We start from the raw sequence: 14,261 nt of genomic DNA on the forward strand, positions 1-14,261 counted from the left end.
TGGTCCGGAGACAAAAGAGAGGTCAATGGGCACAACTGGCCTTTTGGACGCTATTTTCTTTAAATAATACATTTTTTATTAATTTTCATAAATAATACGCGGTTTAGATATTTTTGATAAATAATATGGCATCAACTTTCAAAAGGACGACTGGGCAGTTGTCTGAAGGTGGGCCACATCTGAATCTGGATGGAATGGTCAGCGTCACGGCGCGCACTCGCCTTGTCGTGTAAAGCTTTTGGTCTTTTGGGAGCGGCGCGCTGGTGACGGACTGATGGATGCATGCGGCGACCGGGGACGGCGACGTCGACCTGCGTGCCAGAGCCGGGCTGAGACGGCGAAGTGACTGCGGATCCGTTCAAACATTCCGTGCTCGTCCCGTCCCAGGCCTGAAACTAGAGAGTAGGAGCACTAGCAAGGAAGAAAGTTTCAGCCTGAAGAGATATGTGAAGGACCGGTTGGTTAGTCAAGGGGTTTGGTGCGTGCTAGCTTTCACTAGATCTGGAATAAACTCGGGTCTTTTTTCACTCTTTTAGATTAGATAGATATGCATGGCGCCGTGCGCTCGTCCATCGGGTGCGTACGGCGGCCAGGCCGATTCGTGGCGATCAAGCCATGCCTCGGTGGAGATCTTCCGGAGATCGTCACGACCGGCACGGCGGAGCTAACTAACGAACCGAACTGCCACGCGGACGCACATGCCCATGCCCATGCCTTCTGGTTGCGCGAAGTTTCGCCGGGCGAGCCCGCACATGCGTGCGGCCGTGGCTGGACCGTGGTACGCCACGTCCGCCGCGGCCGAGCTTGATTGTCCTAGAGCCGTACGCCCGGCCGGCCCGGGCCGTCCTTGCAAAGGGGCATCGTTCGTGTCGGAGACGATCGACATGGGGGCTGGCCGGTTTGATTTGATCGTGGTTCGTGCAGCTCCGTGGCTGTCGGGGGGCACGGGCTCCCTCTGCCCGCGCGTTGCTCTTCGGCAGTCCACACTCCACACCCTGCTGCATCCGAGGCCTGAAAGCCTGCTCGTTGTCGAACGCTTTGCCGCTCCGGCGTCGTGGAGCAACAGTAACGTGGCGAACACAGGGCCGGCCTGCATTTTTGGGTAAGATGGATGGATTTTAGGAAAATGGCCCTGTTTGGATCATGGGGTTAGAGCTAGTTTGGGTTAGTTGGGGGTTCAAATAACCCAAAAGTATCCAAACAGGGAGGGTTAGAGTGAGTTAGTTTCATCTAACCTAACTATACCGGTGGAAAGGTGCTTATTTGGGTTAGAGTGGGTTAAAAAATAACTCTAACTCTAACTGTGTTAGAGTATCCAAACAGGGCCAATGTCCATTTTAAACACATGTTCGATTTAGACCGGGATTGCAAAGTTCATGATGCAATCGACAGGGATTTCGATGTGGGGGTTCATTGCGCCAAACCTCTACAAGTTCATGGTTTAAAATTGACTTTTTCTGGATTTTATTGACTCAAAACGAAGTGACGATCTTGAGGGGATTCCTACGGCAATGGGAATGGTGTTGCTCGAAGGAACTGCTTAGCTACCGATGAGGATACAGACCTGGGTAAGGTCATAGGTCAGGCATACACGCCTTACCCAAGGTCACTACCCTAGAAGATAAGGAGTCCAAGAGACAGCAAAGGATCCCCAGTCAAAGATGTCGAGTGCAATCCACTCGACAGTCAGGTCACTCGGGCGACCTCCTCCTTACTGTCACTCGACCATCCAGAGAATCACTCGACCTACCGAAGACCAGGAGTCACTCAACATTACAACGGGCAGGCGTTCACTCCGCAGTCTTTAAGGTCATTAACAACATTTAAAGCTGGCGTTACCAGTAACGCCCCTACTTTATGTACATTAAGTCCCTTATAACGGAGGGGAGCTGGGGTCCTGGCGTACTCTATATAAGCCACCCCCTCCTCTGGCACAAGGGTTCGCACCCTCTGTAACATCACACACATAATTCAATCGACCGCCTCCGGGCACCGAGACGTAGGACTGTTACTTCCACCGAGAAGGGCCTGAACTCGTAAAACTCGTGTGTACACCTTCACCATAGTTGAGATTTTGCCTCTCCATACCTACCCCCCTTTCTACTGTCAGCCTTAGAACCACGACAGTTGGCGCCCACCGTGGGGCAGGTGTCTTAGCGACTTGTTGGTGAAGTTGCAAGTTTTTTCGATCGTCATCATCATGGTTTCCGGCGGCGGATTGGCGGAGGACCGTGAGATCTGTCTCGGCGAGCTCGTTTTCATCTCCGACGACTCGCTTGGCTTCCAAAAGCTCCCCTTGACATTGAGGCGCTCCCCGTCCGAGGGGCGATGCACTTTCGCGCGTGCGTTCACGGCGTCCTTCTCCGGCAGCCGTCGACTCAGTATCAGTCGGCCCCGATGGTGTCTTCACTCCCCGTTGTTCGTCGCCGCAAGCGATCCGGTCGATCGCGGCTTCAGCGGTGGGTGAAACACGTGGTGGCCTAGCGTTCGGCCACCCATCAAGTCACGGCGATCGAGCCCGACGAAACTCTCCACGGCCTGTTCGATCTGTCGACTGGCTCCGCGGAGACTGCATCCGAGTGCGATAGCAGTGACCCTGCGACATAAGTCTTGATGGTCGATGGACCGCGTGGTCCACCTGGCTTCCATCGCGAAGACGACGAAGATGGTGGTGGCGATCCATCGCACGTCCATGAGGAATACCATCCCGAACCCCTTTCTGCGCAGCAGAGGGAAGAACTTCGTTGCCGCAACATGGATGCACTCCACACGCCCATCGTTGGAGAAACCCCCGGGGCTCGGGCCTTGGAAGAGGTGCGCCTGGCTAATTTGGCTGAGCACACTCGACTGGAGAACCTGCAGCGCGCTCTCGACGAGTGGGTCCCTGAGTTCAGTCGACGGCAGCTTTTCCCGCCTCCGCCTAAGGTATACCGTACTCCGATTCAGAACCTCACAGCTACGGCCCGAATAGCAGAGTCGATCCAACCTTCCCAGTCGGAGGCTGGCAGAGGGTTGATGCAGATCCGGGCCTTGCTCCGGGCAGCAGGAGAGCAGAACACAGCAGTGTCTCAGTCGCTGAATAGGATTCACAGCAGATCCGTAGTGGCGGATATGGTTCAGTCGTCCCACAACCCAAGATCGCCCCTGCGGCGTGAAGGCCGTGGACAGTATGATCGTCAGCTCGACCGCGACAATCGTCGTCGAGTGCCCACGCCTCCTCCGAGGAGTGTGTCATATGTGCCTCGGCAGAACGATGATAGACGCTGTCACAGTGGCGAGCAGAGAGCTCCAGTCGACCCAAGGGAGCCAGGCTTTGATGAGAGATCCATTCTCGTTCAAGGCCTGGTCGACTGAAACAGAGCGCATAGAGAAGACCCTGGCAGAGATCGTCCAAGCGGCAACAGATTACATGTTTCAGGTCCAGAGTGTTTCAGCAGAGCCATCAGGGCGGTAGTGATTCCTCCCAATTTCAGGTTGGCAACCGGAGTCAGTAAGTTCATTGGAGAATCCAAGCCTGAAACTTGGCTTGAGGATTACCGAGTGGCTGTGCAGATTGGAGGCGGAAACGATGAAATAGCAATGAAACATCTTCCTCTGATGTTGGAAGGGTCGGCCCGAGTGTGGTTGACTCAGTTGGCTCCAGGCAGTATATTCAGTTGGGAAGAGCTGGCTCGAGTGTTCGTCAGAACTTTTGAGGGCACTTGCAAGCGGCCAGCAGGACTGACCGAGTTGCAGGATTGTGTGCAGAAGCCGAGTGAGACTTTGAGAGACTTCATTCAGAGGTGGACCACTTTGCATCACACCGTTGAAAATGTATCAGAGCATAAAGCAGTGTGCGCTTTCAAGGAAGGTGTCAAATACCGAGAGTTGGTCCTGAAGTTCGGTCGGACTGGAGATATGACTCTAACTCGGATGATGGAGATAGCCACCCGGTACGCCAACGGAGAAGAGGAGGACCGACTCCGTACCGGGAAGAGTAAGCCAGTCGGCCAAGAGGCCAGCGGAGGTAATTCCAACCGGAAACAGAAGCGTAAGGACGAGCTGACGGCACCCGGTGAAATTGCAGCAGTAGCTCAAGGAAAATTCAAGGGAAAACCTAAAGGGCCCTGGCCCCCCAAGAAGGTGAAGGATCAAGAAGGGAATGGTGTGTTGGATTTGCCTTGCCACATCCACACAAAGAAAGATGAAGAAGGCAACCTGATCTACCCTAAGCATACCACTCGACAATGCCGACTCCTGATCCAGCAGTTCCAGAGAAACAACCCGGTGAGAAGGAGAAGGAGTCGGACAAAGATGAGGATGAAGAGGAAGATGATGGTTATCCCAAAGTCAATTCCACCCTCATGATTTTTGCTGATGTTGAGAGCAAGAGTCGGCTGAAAGTTATCAATAGAGAAGTGAACATGGTCGCTCCGGCGACGACGACCACATACCTGAAGTTGTCTCAAACATCCATCACATCCGACCAGTCTGACCATCCTGCTCGTGTAGCCACCCCCGGGAGGCAAGCGCTGGTGGTCGACCCCGTGGTTGGAGGCACTCGACTGACTAAAGTGCTGATGGACGGTGGTAGTGGTTTGAATATCCTTTATGCTGAAACCTTGAAGGGGATGGGCATTCCGATGTCCAAACTTAGCGAGAGCAATATGAGTTTCCATGGAGTTATCCCTGGAAAGAAAGCTGAATCACTCGGCCAGATCGCTCTCGACGTGGTTTTCGGTGATTCCAAGATTTACCGTAAAGAAAAGTTGACATTTGAAGTCGTGGATTTCCAGAGTGCTTATCATGTCATTCTGGGTAGGCCTGCCTACGCACGTTTTATGGCTCGACCATGTTATGTGTACCTTAAGTTGAAGATGCCTGGCCCCAAAGGCGTGATCACCATTACTGGCAATCGGCAGAAAGCAGAGGAATGCTTCCAGAAAGGTTCCAAAATTGCTGATGCACAGATGGCAGCAGTTGAACTTCAAGAGTATGAGAAGAACGTAGATCCGAGTGATTTGCTCCGAGCCAAGAAGCCTGCCATGGATTCTACATTTCAGTCGTCTGGTGAAACGAAGCCGATTCATATCCACCCAACCGATCCCAATGCCGCGCCGACTCATATATCAATGACACTCGACAACAAATAGGAAGAAGTGCTCGTTGATAACCCACAAGTGTAGGGGATCGCAACAGCTTTCGAGGGTAAAGTATTCAACCCAAATTTATTGATTCGACACAAGGGGAGCCAAAGAATATTCTTGAGTATTAGCAGTTGAGTTATCAATTCAACCACACCTGGATAACTTAGTATCTGCAGCAAATTATTTAGTAGCAAAGTAGTATGATAGTAAAGGTAACGGTGGCAAAAGTAAAGATAATAGTTTTGGGGTTTTTGTAGTAGTTGTAACAGTAGCAACGGAAAAGTAAATAAGAGAAGAACAGTATATGAAAAGCTCGTAGGCAATGGATCAGTGATGGATAATTATGTCGGATGCGATTACTCATGTAATAGTTATAACATAGGGTGACACAGAACTAGCTCCAATTCATCAATGTAATGTAGGCATGTATTCTGTAAATAGTCATACGTGCTTATGGAAAAGAAGTTGCATGACATCTTTTGTCCTACCCTCCTATTGCAGCGGGGTCCTAATGGAAACTAAGGGATATTAAGTCCTCCTTTTAATAGAGAACCGGACCAAAGCATTAACACATAGTGAATACATGAACTTCTCAAACTATGGTCATCACCGAGAAGTATCCCGATTATTGTCACTTCGGGGTTGTCGGATCATAACACATAATAGGTGACTATAGACTTGCAAGATAGGATCAAGAACACACATGTATTCATGAAAACATAATAGGTTCATATCTGAAATCATGGCACTCGGGCCCTAGTGACAAGCATTAAGCATAGCAAAGTCATAGCAATATCAATCTCAGAACATAGTGGATACTAGGGATCAAACCCTAACAAAACTAACTTGATTACATGATAAATCTCATCCAACCCATCACCGTCCAGCAAGCCTACGATGGAATTACTCACGCACGACGGTGAGCGTCATGAAATTGGTGATGAAGGATGGTTGATGATGACGACGGCGACGAATCCCCCTCTCCGGAGCCCCAAACGGACTCTAGATGAGCCCTCCCGAGAGAGATTAGGGCTTGGTGGCGGCTCCGTGTCGTAAAACGCGATGAAACTTTCTCTCTGATTTTTTCTCTCCGAGAAGGAATATATGGAGTTGGAGTTGAGGTCGGTGGAGGTCCAGGGGGCCCACGAGATAGGGGGCGCCCTACAGGGGGGCGCCCCCCTGTCTCGTGGACAGGCCATGGGCCCCCTGGTGTATTTCTTTCGCCCAGAAATTCTTATTAATTCCAAAAAGTGCCTCCGTGGATTTTCAGGACATTTCGAGAACTTTTCTTTTCTACACATAAAACAACATCATGGCAGTTCTGCTGAAAACAGCGTCAGTCCGGGTTAGTTTCATTCAAATCATGCAAGTTAGAGTCCAAAACAAGGGCAAAAGCGTTTGGAAAAGTAGATACGTTGGAGACGTATCAACTCCCCCGAGCTTAAACATTTGCTTGTCCTGAAGCAAGTCAGTTGATAAACTGAAAGTGATAAAGAAAAACTTTTACAAACTCTGTTTGCTCTTGTTGTTGTAAACATGAAAAGCCAACATTCAAGTTTCAGCAAATATTATGAACTAACCATACTCACAATAACACTTGGGTCTCACAATTACTCATATCAATAGCATAATCAACTAGCGAGCCATAATAATAAAACTCGGATGACAACACTTTCTCAAAACAATCATAACATGATATAACAAAATGGTATCTCGCTAGCCCTTTCTGAGACTGCAAAACATGAATGCAGAGCACCTTTAAAGATCAAGGATTGACTAAACATTGTAATTCATGGTAAAAGAGATCCAGTCAAGTCATACCCAATATAAACCAATAGTAATGAACGCAAATGACAGTGTGCTCTCCAGTGGGTGCTTTTTAATAAGAAGGGTGATGACTCAACATAAAAGTAAATAGATAGGCCCTTCGTAGAGGGAAGCAGGGATTTGTAGAGGTGCCAAAGCTCGATTTTAAAATAGAGATTGAATAACATTTTGAGCGGCATACTTTTGCTGTCAACGCAACAACTATGAGATGGCTGTATCTTCCATACTACATGCATTATAGGCAGTTCCCAAACAGAATGGTAAAGGTTTATACTCCCCCAACCACCAACAAGCATCAATCCATGGCTTGCTCGAAACAACGAGTGCCTCCAACTAACAACATCCTTGGGGGAGTTTTGTTTAATTATTTTGATTTGCTTTGATCTTTTTGGATCATGGGGCTGGGCATCCCGGTTACCGGCCCTTTCTCGTGAATGAGGAGCGGAGTCCACTCCTCTTGAGAATAACCCACCTAGCATGGAAGATATAGGCAGCCCTAGTTGTAACATGAGCTGCTCGAGCATACAAAACATAATTTCATTTGAAGGTTTGGAGTTTGGCACATACAAATTTACTTGGAACGGTAGGTAAATACCGCATATAGGAAAGTATAGTGGACTCATATGAAACAACTTTGGGGTTTAAGCAGTTTGGATGCACAAGCAGTATTCCCGCTTAGTACAGGTGAAGGCTAGCAAAAGACTGGGAAGCGACCAACTGAGAGAGCGACAACAGTCATGAACATGCATTAAAATTGATTTACACTGAGTACAAGCATGAGTAGGATATAATCTACCATGAACATAAATGTCATGAAGGCTATGTTGATTTGTTTCAACTACATGCGTGAACATGTGCCAAGTCGAGTCACTCAATTCGTTCAAAGGAGGATACCATCCCATCATACCACATCATAATCATTCTAATAGCATGTTGGCACGCAAGGTAAACCATTATAACTCATAACTAATCAAGCATGGCACAAGTAACTATAATCTCTAAATGTCATTGCAAATATGTTTACTTCATAATAAGCTGACTCAGAAATGATGAACTCATCATATTTACAAAAACAAGAGAGATCGAGTTCATACCAGATTTTCTCATCCCAATAAGTCCATCATATATCGTCATTATTGCCTTTCACTTGCACGACCGAACGATGTGTATAATAATAAGAGTGCACGTGCATTGGACTAAGCTGGAATCTGCAAGCATTCAACTCAAAAGAGAAGACAAGTAATATGGGCTCTAGGTTAAATAAACAATCAAGCATATGAGAGCCACTAAACATTTTCAATATGGTCTTCTCGACCCCCAAAGGAAATAAAAGAAAATAAAACTATTTACATGGGAAAGCTCCCAACAAGTAAGAAGAAGAACTAGAAATCTTTTTGGGTTTTCATTTTAATATCTACTACAAACATGAAAATTAAACTAACTATTTTTTTTTTCTTAAGATTTAACAAACACACAAGAAGAAAACTAGAAAAAGGAATTTAAACTAGCATGGATAATAGAATGAAAGAGTATGAGCACCGACGACTAGTGTGTGAACATGAATGTAAAGTCGGTGAGAAATACGTACTCCCCCAAGCTTAGGCTTTTGGCCTAAGTTGTTCTAATACCAAGGACCGCCGCTACTCTCCCTGGTGTAATGAGAGGTGTAATCAGGATACCACTGGCTGGTCATCTTCGGATCCCACTGGACAGATGATGCACGATAAGGGTCCAGTTCAGGTTCTGGAGTAAAAGCTTGGGCTCAATGATTGTTCTCCGCTTCCGGTGTGACGAGAAAATTTTCTGCAAGCAAATTAAACAACAGAGGCGCATGCAAAATAATAATCTCAAAGTGTTTCTTGTTGAATCTAATTAAGTTTATACAAGAGCATCCTATCTTCGTTGTCAACAATAAACTTGTGTGCTACTATGCTCTTGTAATCTAAAATGTGAGGAGGCAATGCTGTCTCCTCTTCCTCATGGTGCCTAATGGGTATTTGAAAATGTCTAGCAAGACGTGCAACATAGATACCTCCAAATATGGGGCCTTTTGTACGATTCAGGGCTAGCCATTTCGCAACAACGGCACCCATACTAAAAGTATTGTCTCCAAGTAAGGCATGTTGAAGAATGATAATATCAGGAACACTTAAGTTTCCACTATTTCCACGACCAATCAAGCATCTACTAGCAAATATGGCAAAGTAGCGTAAAACAGGAAAGTGTATGCTAGAGACTTTTTCCTCGGAACCCTTCTTTGGCTCCTCTACAGCTATAGTGTTAACAAAGCCATCCACATCTTTACGATGGGGTTCCTCTAATTCTCCCTCATAAAATATCCTACACACCGCGCAAAAATTACGTAAAGACATTTCTCTGAATTCATCATATAAATGAAATGATACTACAGGCGGTGACTTCTTAGGATGATAATAAAAGTTTTGCACGAAAGTATTGGTGAGTAAGAGATACTAATCGATCCGGTCATTGATGAAACCGGTGAGGCCTGCAGTCTCGATCAAAGGATAAAAATCTTCATGAATTCTGGCTTCTTTCAAGAAATCATTGCATGGCCATTCACACGACCGCACTTCCGCTAAGCGAGGAAGATTATACTTGGCTTTTTCCTTCTCTTTGGCTTGTTTTTCCTGAGAGCTTTGGCTAGAAGAGCCCCTCAAAAGTTTCCTTAACATTTTCCAAAAATTTCTGAAATTTTAGTAACTTCAAAATAAAAGTGAATAAAACTAAACAAGATTGGTAGCAACTACTCCTACAAGTGCCTAGAGCCTATATCATACATAAGAATTGCTTGGGACCTCATAAATTTAACATGCAAGTTCTAGAACATGGTCACCTATGCAGCAAAAATTTGCAATGAATAAAGCACTAGAACAAAAACTAATTGGACCAATGGAGGAGTCACATACCAAGCAACAATGTCCCAAAGCAGTTTTGTGAATGGAGCTTTGAGCAAGGAGATCGAAAATCGCAGCAAAATGAGCTAGAACTCGTGCTTGAGCTGGATGGGGATTTTTTGGGTAGAAGATGAAGTGTGTGGGTGCTGGCATAAGTGGAGGGGCCCACTAGGGGCCCACGAGACAGGGGGCGCGCCCTATAGGGGGGCCGCACCCTCCACTCTCGTGGCCTGGTGCTTGCCCCTCCTGCAGTGATTTCAGTGCCTAAAATCCTCAAATATTCCATAAAAAATCATACTAAATTTGCAGGGCATTTGGAGCACTTTTATTTTCGGATAGTTTTTTATTGCATGGATAATTCAGAAAACAGACCGATAATACTATTTTTGCTTTATTTGTTTTAAATAACAGAAAGTAAAAAGAGGGTACAGAAGGTTGTGCCTTCTAGTTTCATCCATCTCATGATCATCAAAATGAATCCACTAACAAGGTTGATCAACTCTTGTTAACAAATTCATTCTGAATAACACGGAACCGGAGAAATTTTGAATAACACTAAGTTACCTCAACGGGGATATGAAAATCCCCAACAATAAGAATATCATACTTTTTCTTGACAGTAGGGAGAGGAAATTCAAAACCTCCAATAATGATAGTTGGAACTTTTCCAATAGAATTGATGCTATGAACTTGAGATTGTTTCCTCAAAAAGTGTACCGTATGCTCATTACCATTAACATGAAAAGTGACATTGCCTTTGTTGCAATCAATAACAGCCCCTGCAGTATTCAAAAAAGGTCTACCAAGGATAATAGACATACTATCATCCTCGGGAATATCAAGAATAACAAAGTCCATTAAGATAGTGACATTTGCAACCACAACAGACACATCCTCACAAATGCCGACAGGTATGGCGGTTGATTTATCAGCCATTTGCAAAGATATTTCAGTAGGTGTCAACTTATTCAATTCAAGTCTATGATATAAAGAGAGAGGCATAACACTAACACCGGCTCCAAGATCACATAAAGCAGTTCTAACATAATTTCTTTTAATGGAGCATGGTATAGTTGGGACACCCGGGTCTCCAAGTTTCTTTGGTATTCCACCCTTAAAAGTGTAATTATCAAGCATGGTGGAAATTTCAGCTTCCGGTATCTTTCTTTTATTTGTGATGATATCCTTCATATACTTAGCATAAGGATTTACTTTAAGCATATCAGTTAAGCGCATACGTAAGAAAATAGGTCTAATCATTTTAGCAAAGCGCTCAAAATCCTCATCATCCTTTGACTTGGATGATTTAGGAGGAAAGGGCATGGGGTTCTGAACCCATGGTTCTCTTTCTCTACCGTGCTTCCTAGCAACAAAATCTTTCTTATCATAACATTGATTCTTTGATTGTGGGTTATCAAGATCAACAGCAGGTTCAACCTCTACTTCATTGTTTTTGCTAGGTTGAGCATCAGCATGAACATTATCATTAACATTGTCACTAGGTTCATGTTCATCACCTGATTGTGTTTCAGCATCGGAGATAGAAATATCATTGGAATTACCAGGTGTGTCTACAGTAGGTTCACTAGAAGCATGCAAAGTTCTATCATTTTTCTTTTTCTTATTTTTGGAAGAACTAGGTGCTTCTAAATTATTTCTCTGAGAATCTTGCTCGATTCTCTTAGGGTGGCCTTCAGGATACAAAGGTTCTTGAGTCATTCTACCAGTTCTAGTAGCCACTCTAACAGCAAACTCATTTTTATTATTTAATTCCTCAAGCAAATCATTTTGAGCTTTAAGTACTTGCTCAGCTTGAGTAGCAACCATAGAAGCATATTTGCTAATGAGTTGGAGTTCACCTTTAACTCTAGCCATATTATCGCTTACGCATCCTATCTCAAAAGCATTATTCTTTAACTCTCTACCAACATAAGCATTAAAACTTTCTTGTCTAGCCATAAAGTCATCAAATTCATCTAAGCATGGGCTATGGAATTTAGTAGAGGGGATTTCAACTTTATCATATCTGTAGAGAGAATTTACCTTAACTACCTGTGTCGGGTTATCAAGACAATGTGGTTCTTCAACAGGCGGTATATTAAGACCATGTATTTCTTCAATAGGTGGTAAATTCTTAACATCTTCAGCTTTAATACCTTTTTCTTTCATTGATTTCTTTGCCTCTTTCATATCTTCAGGACTGAGAAATAAAACACCTCTCTTCTTCGAAGTGGGTTTAGGAATAGGCTCAGGAGTTGGCTCAATTGGTTCAGGAATTGCTTCAGGAATTGGCTCAGGAAGAGTCCAATTATTTTCATTTGTCAACATATTATTCGATAATATTTCAGCTTCGTCGACTGTTCTTTCCCTGAAAACACAACCAGCACAACTATCCAAGTAGTCCTTGGAAGCATCGGTTAGTCCATTATAAAAGATATCAAGTATTTCATTTTTCTTGAGAGGATGATCAGGCAAAGCATTAAGTAGCCGGAGAAGCCTCCCCCAAGCTTGTGGGAGACTCTCTTCTTTGATTTGCACAAAATTATATATTTCCGCAAGACAGCTTGTTTCTTATGAGCAGGAAAATATTTAGCAGAGAAGTAATAAATCATATCCTGGGGACTACGCACACAACCAGGAGCAAAAGAATTATACCAAGTCTTAGCATCACCCTTTAACGAGAACGGAAATATCTTAAGGATATAAAAATAGCGGGATCTTTCATCATGAGTAAACAGGGTAGCTATATCATTCAACTTGGTAAGATGTGCCACAACAGTTTCAGATTCAAGGCCATAAAAAGGATCAGATTCAACTAGAGTAATAATCTTAGGATCAACAGAGAGTTCATAATCCTTATCAGTAACACAGATAGGTGAAGTAGCAAAAGCAGGGTCAGGTTTCATTCTAGCCTTAATAGACTGCTGCTTCCATTTAGCTAATAATTTCTTAAGATCATATTTATCATTGCAAGCAAAGATAGCTCTAGCAGCTTCTTCATTCATAACATAACCCTCAGGAACAACAGGAAATACATAATCATTGGGAGAACTTTCATCATCACTATCATCAATAATAGCATCTTCAATGATATCATTCTCTCTAACTCTAGCAAGTTGTTCATCAAGAAATTCACCTAATGGAAAAGTAGTATCAAACACAGAAGTAGTTTCATCATGCATAGCAGAAGTGGCATCATCAATAACATGCGACATATCAGAATTCATAGTAGTAACAGGTTTAGGTGTCGCAAGCTTACTCATAACAGAAGGAGAATCTAGTGCAGAGCTAGATGGCAGTTCCTTACCTCCCCTCGTAGTTGAGGGATAGATCTTGGTTTTAGCGTCTTTCAAGTTCTTCATAGTGATCAACAGATATAAATCCCAAGTGACTCAGAGAATAGAGCTATGCTCGCCGGCAACGGCGCCAGAAATTAGTCTCGATAACCCACAAGTGTAGGGGATCGCAATAGCTTTCGAGGGTAAAGTATTCAACCCAAATTTATTGATTCGACACAAGGGGAGCCAAAGAATATTCTTGAGTATTAGCAGTTGAGTTGTCAATTCAACCACACCTGGATAACTTAGTATCTGCAGCAAAGTATTTAGTAGCAAAGTAGTATGATAGTAAAGGTAACGGTGGCAAAAGTAAAGATAATAGTTTTTGGGTTTTTGTAGTAGTTGTAACAGTAGCAACGGAAAAGTAAAGAAGTGAAGAACAGTAAATGAAGAGCTTGTAGGCAATGGATCAGTGATGGATAATTATGTCGGATGCGATTCCTCATGTAATAGTTATAACATAGGGTGACACAGAACTAGCTCCAATTCATCAATGTAATGTAGGCATGTATTCCGTAAATAGTCATACGTGCTTATGGAAAAGAACTTGCATGGCATCTTTTGTCCTACCCTCCCGTTGCAGCGGGGTCCTAATGGAAACTAAGGGATATTAAGGCCTCCTTTTAATAGAGAACCGGACCAAAGCATTAACACATAGTGAATACATGAACTCCTCAAACTACGGTCATCACCGAGAAGTATCCCGATTATTGTCACTTCGGGGTTGTCGGATCATAACACAAAATAGGTGACTATAGACTTGCAAGATAGGATCAAGAACACACATATATTCATGAAAACATAATAGGTTCAGATCTGAAATCATGGCACTCAGGCCCTAGTGACAAGCATTAAGCATAGCAAAGTCATAGCAACATCAATCTCAGAACATAGTGGATACTAGGGATCAAACCCTAACAAAACTAACTTGATTACATGATAAATCTCATCCAACCCATCACCGTCCAGCAAGCCTACGATGGAATTACTCACGCACGGCGATGAGCATCATGAAATTGGTGATGGAGGATGGTTGATGATGACGACGGCGACGA

Source organism: Triticum dicoccoides, chromosome 3B (assembly GCF_002162155.2).
Source record: "Triticum dicoccoides isolate Atlit2015 ecotype Zavitan chromosome 3B, WEW_v2.0, whole genome shotgun sequence".
Classification (NCBI taxonomy): domain Eukaryota; kingdom Viridiplantae; phylum Streptophyta; class Magnoliopsida; order Poales; family Poaceae; genus Triticum; species Triticum dicoccoides.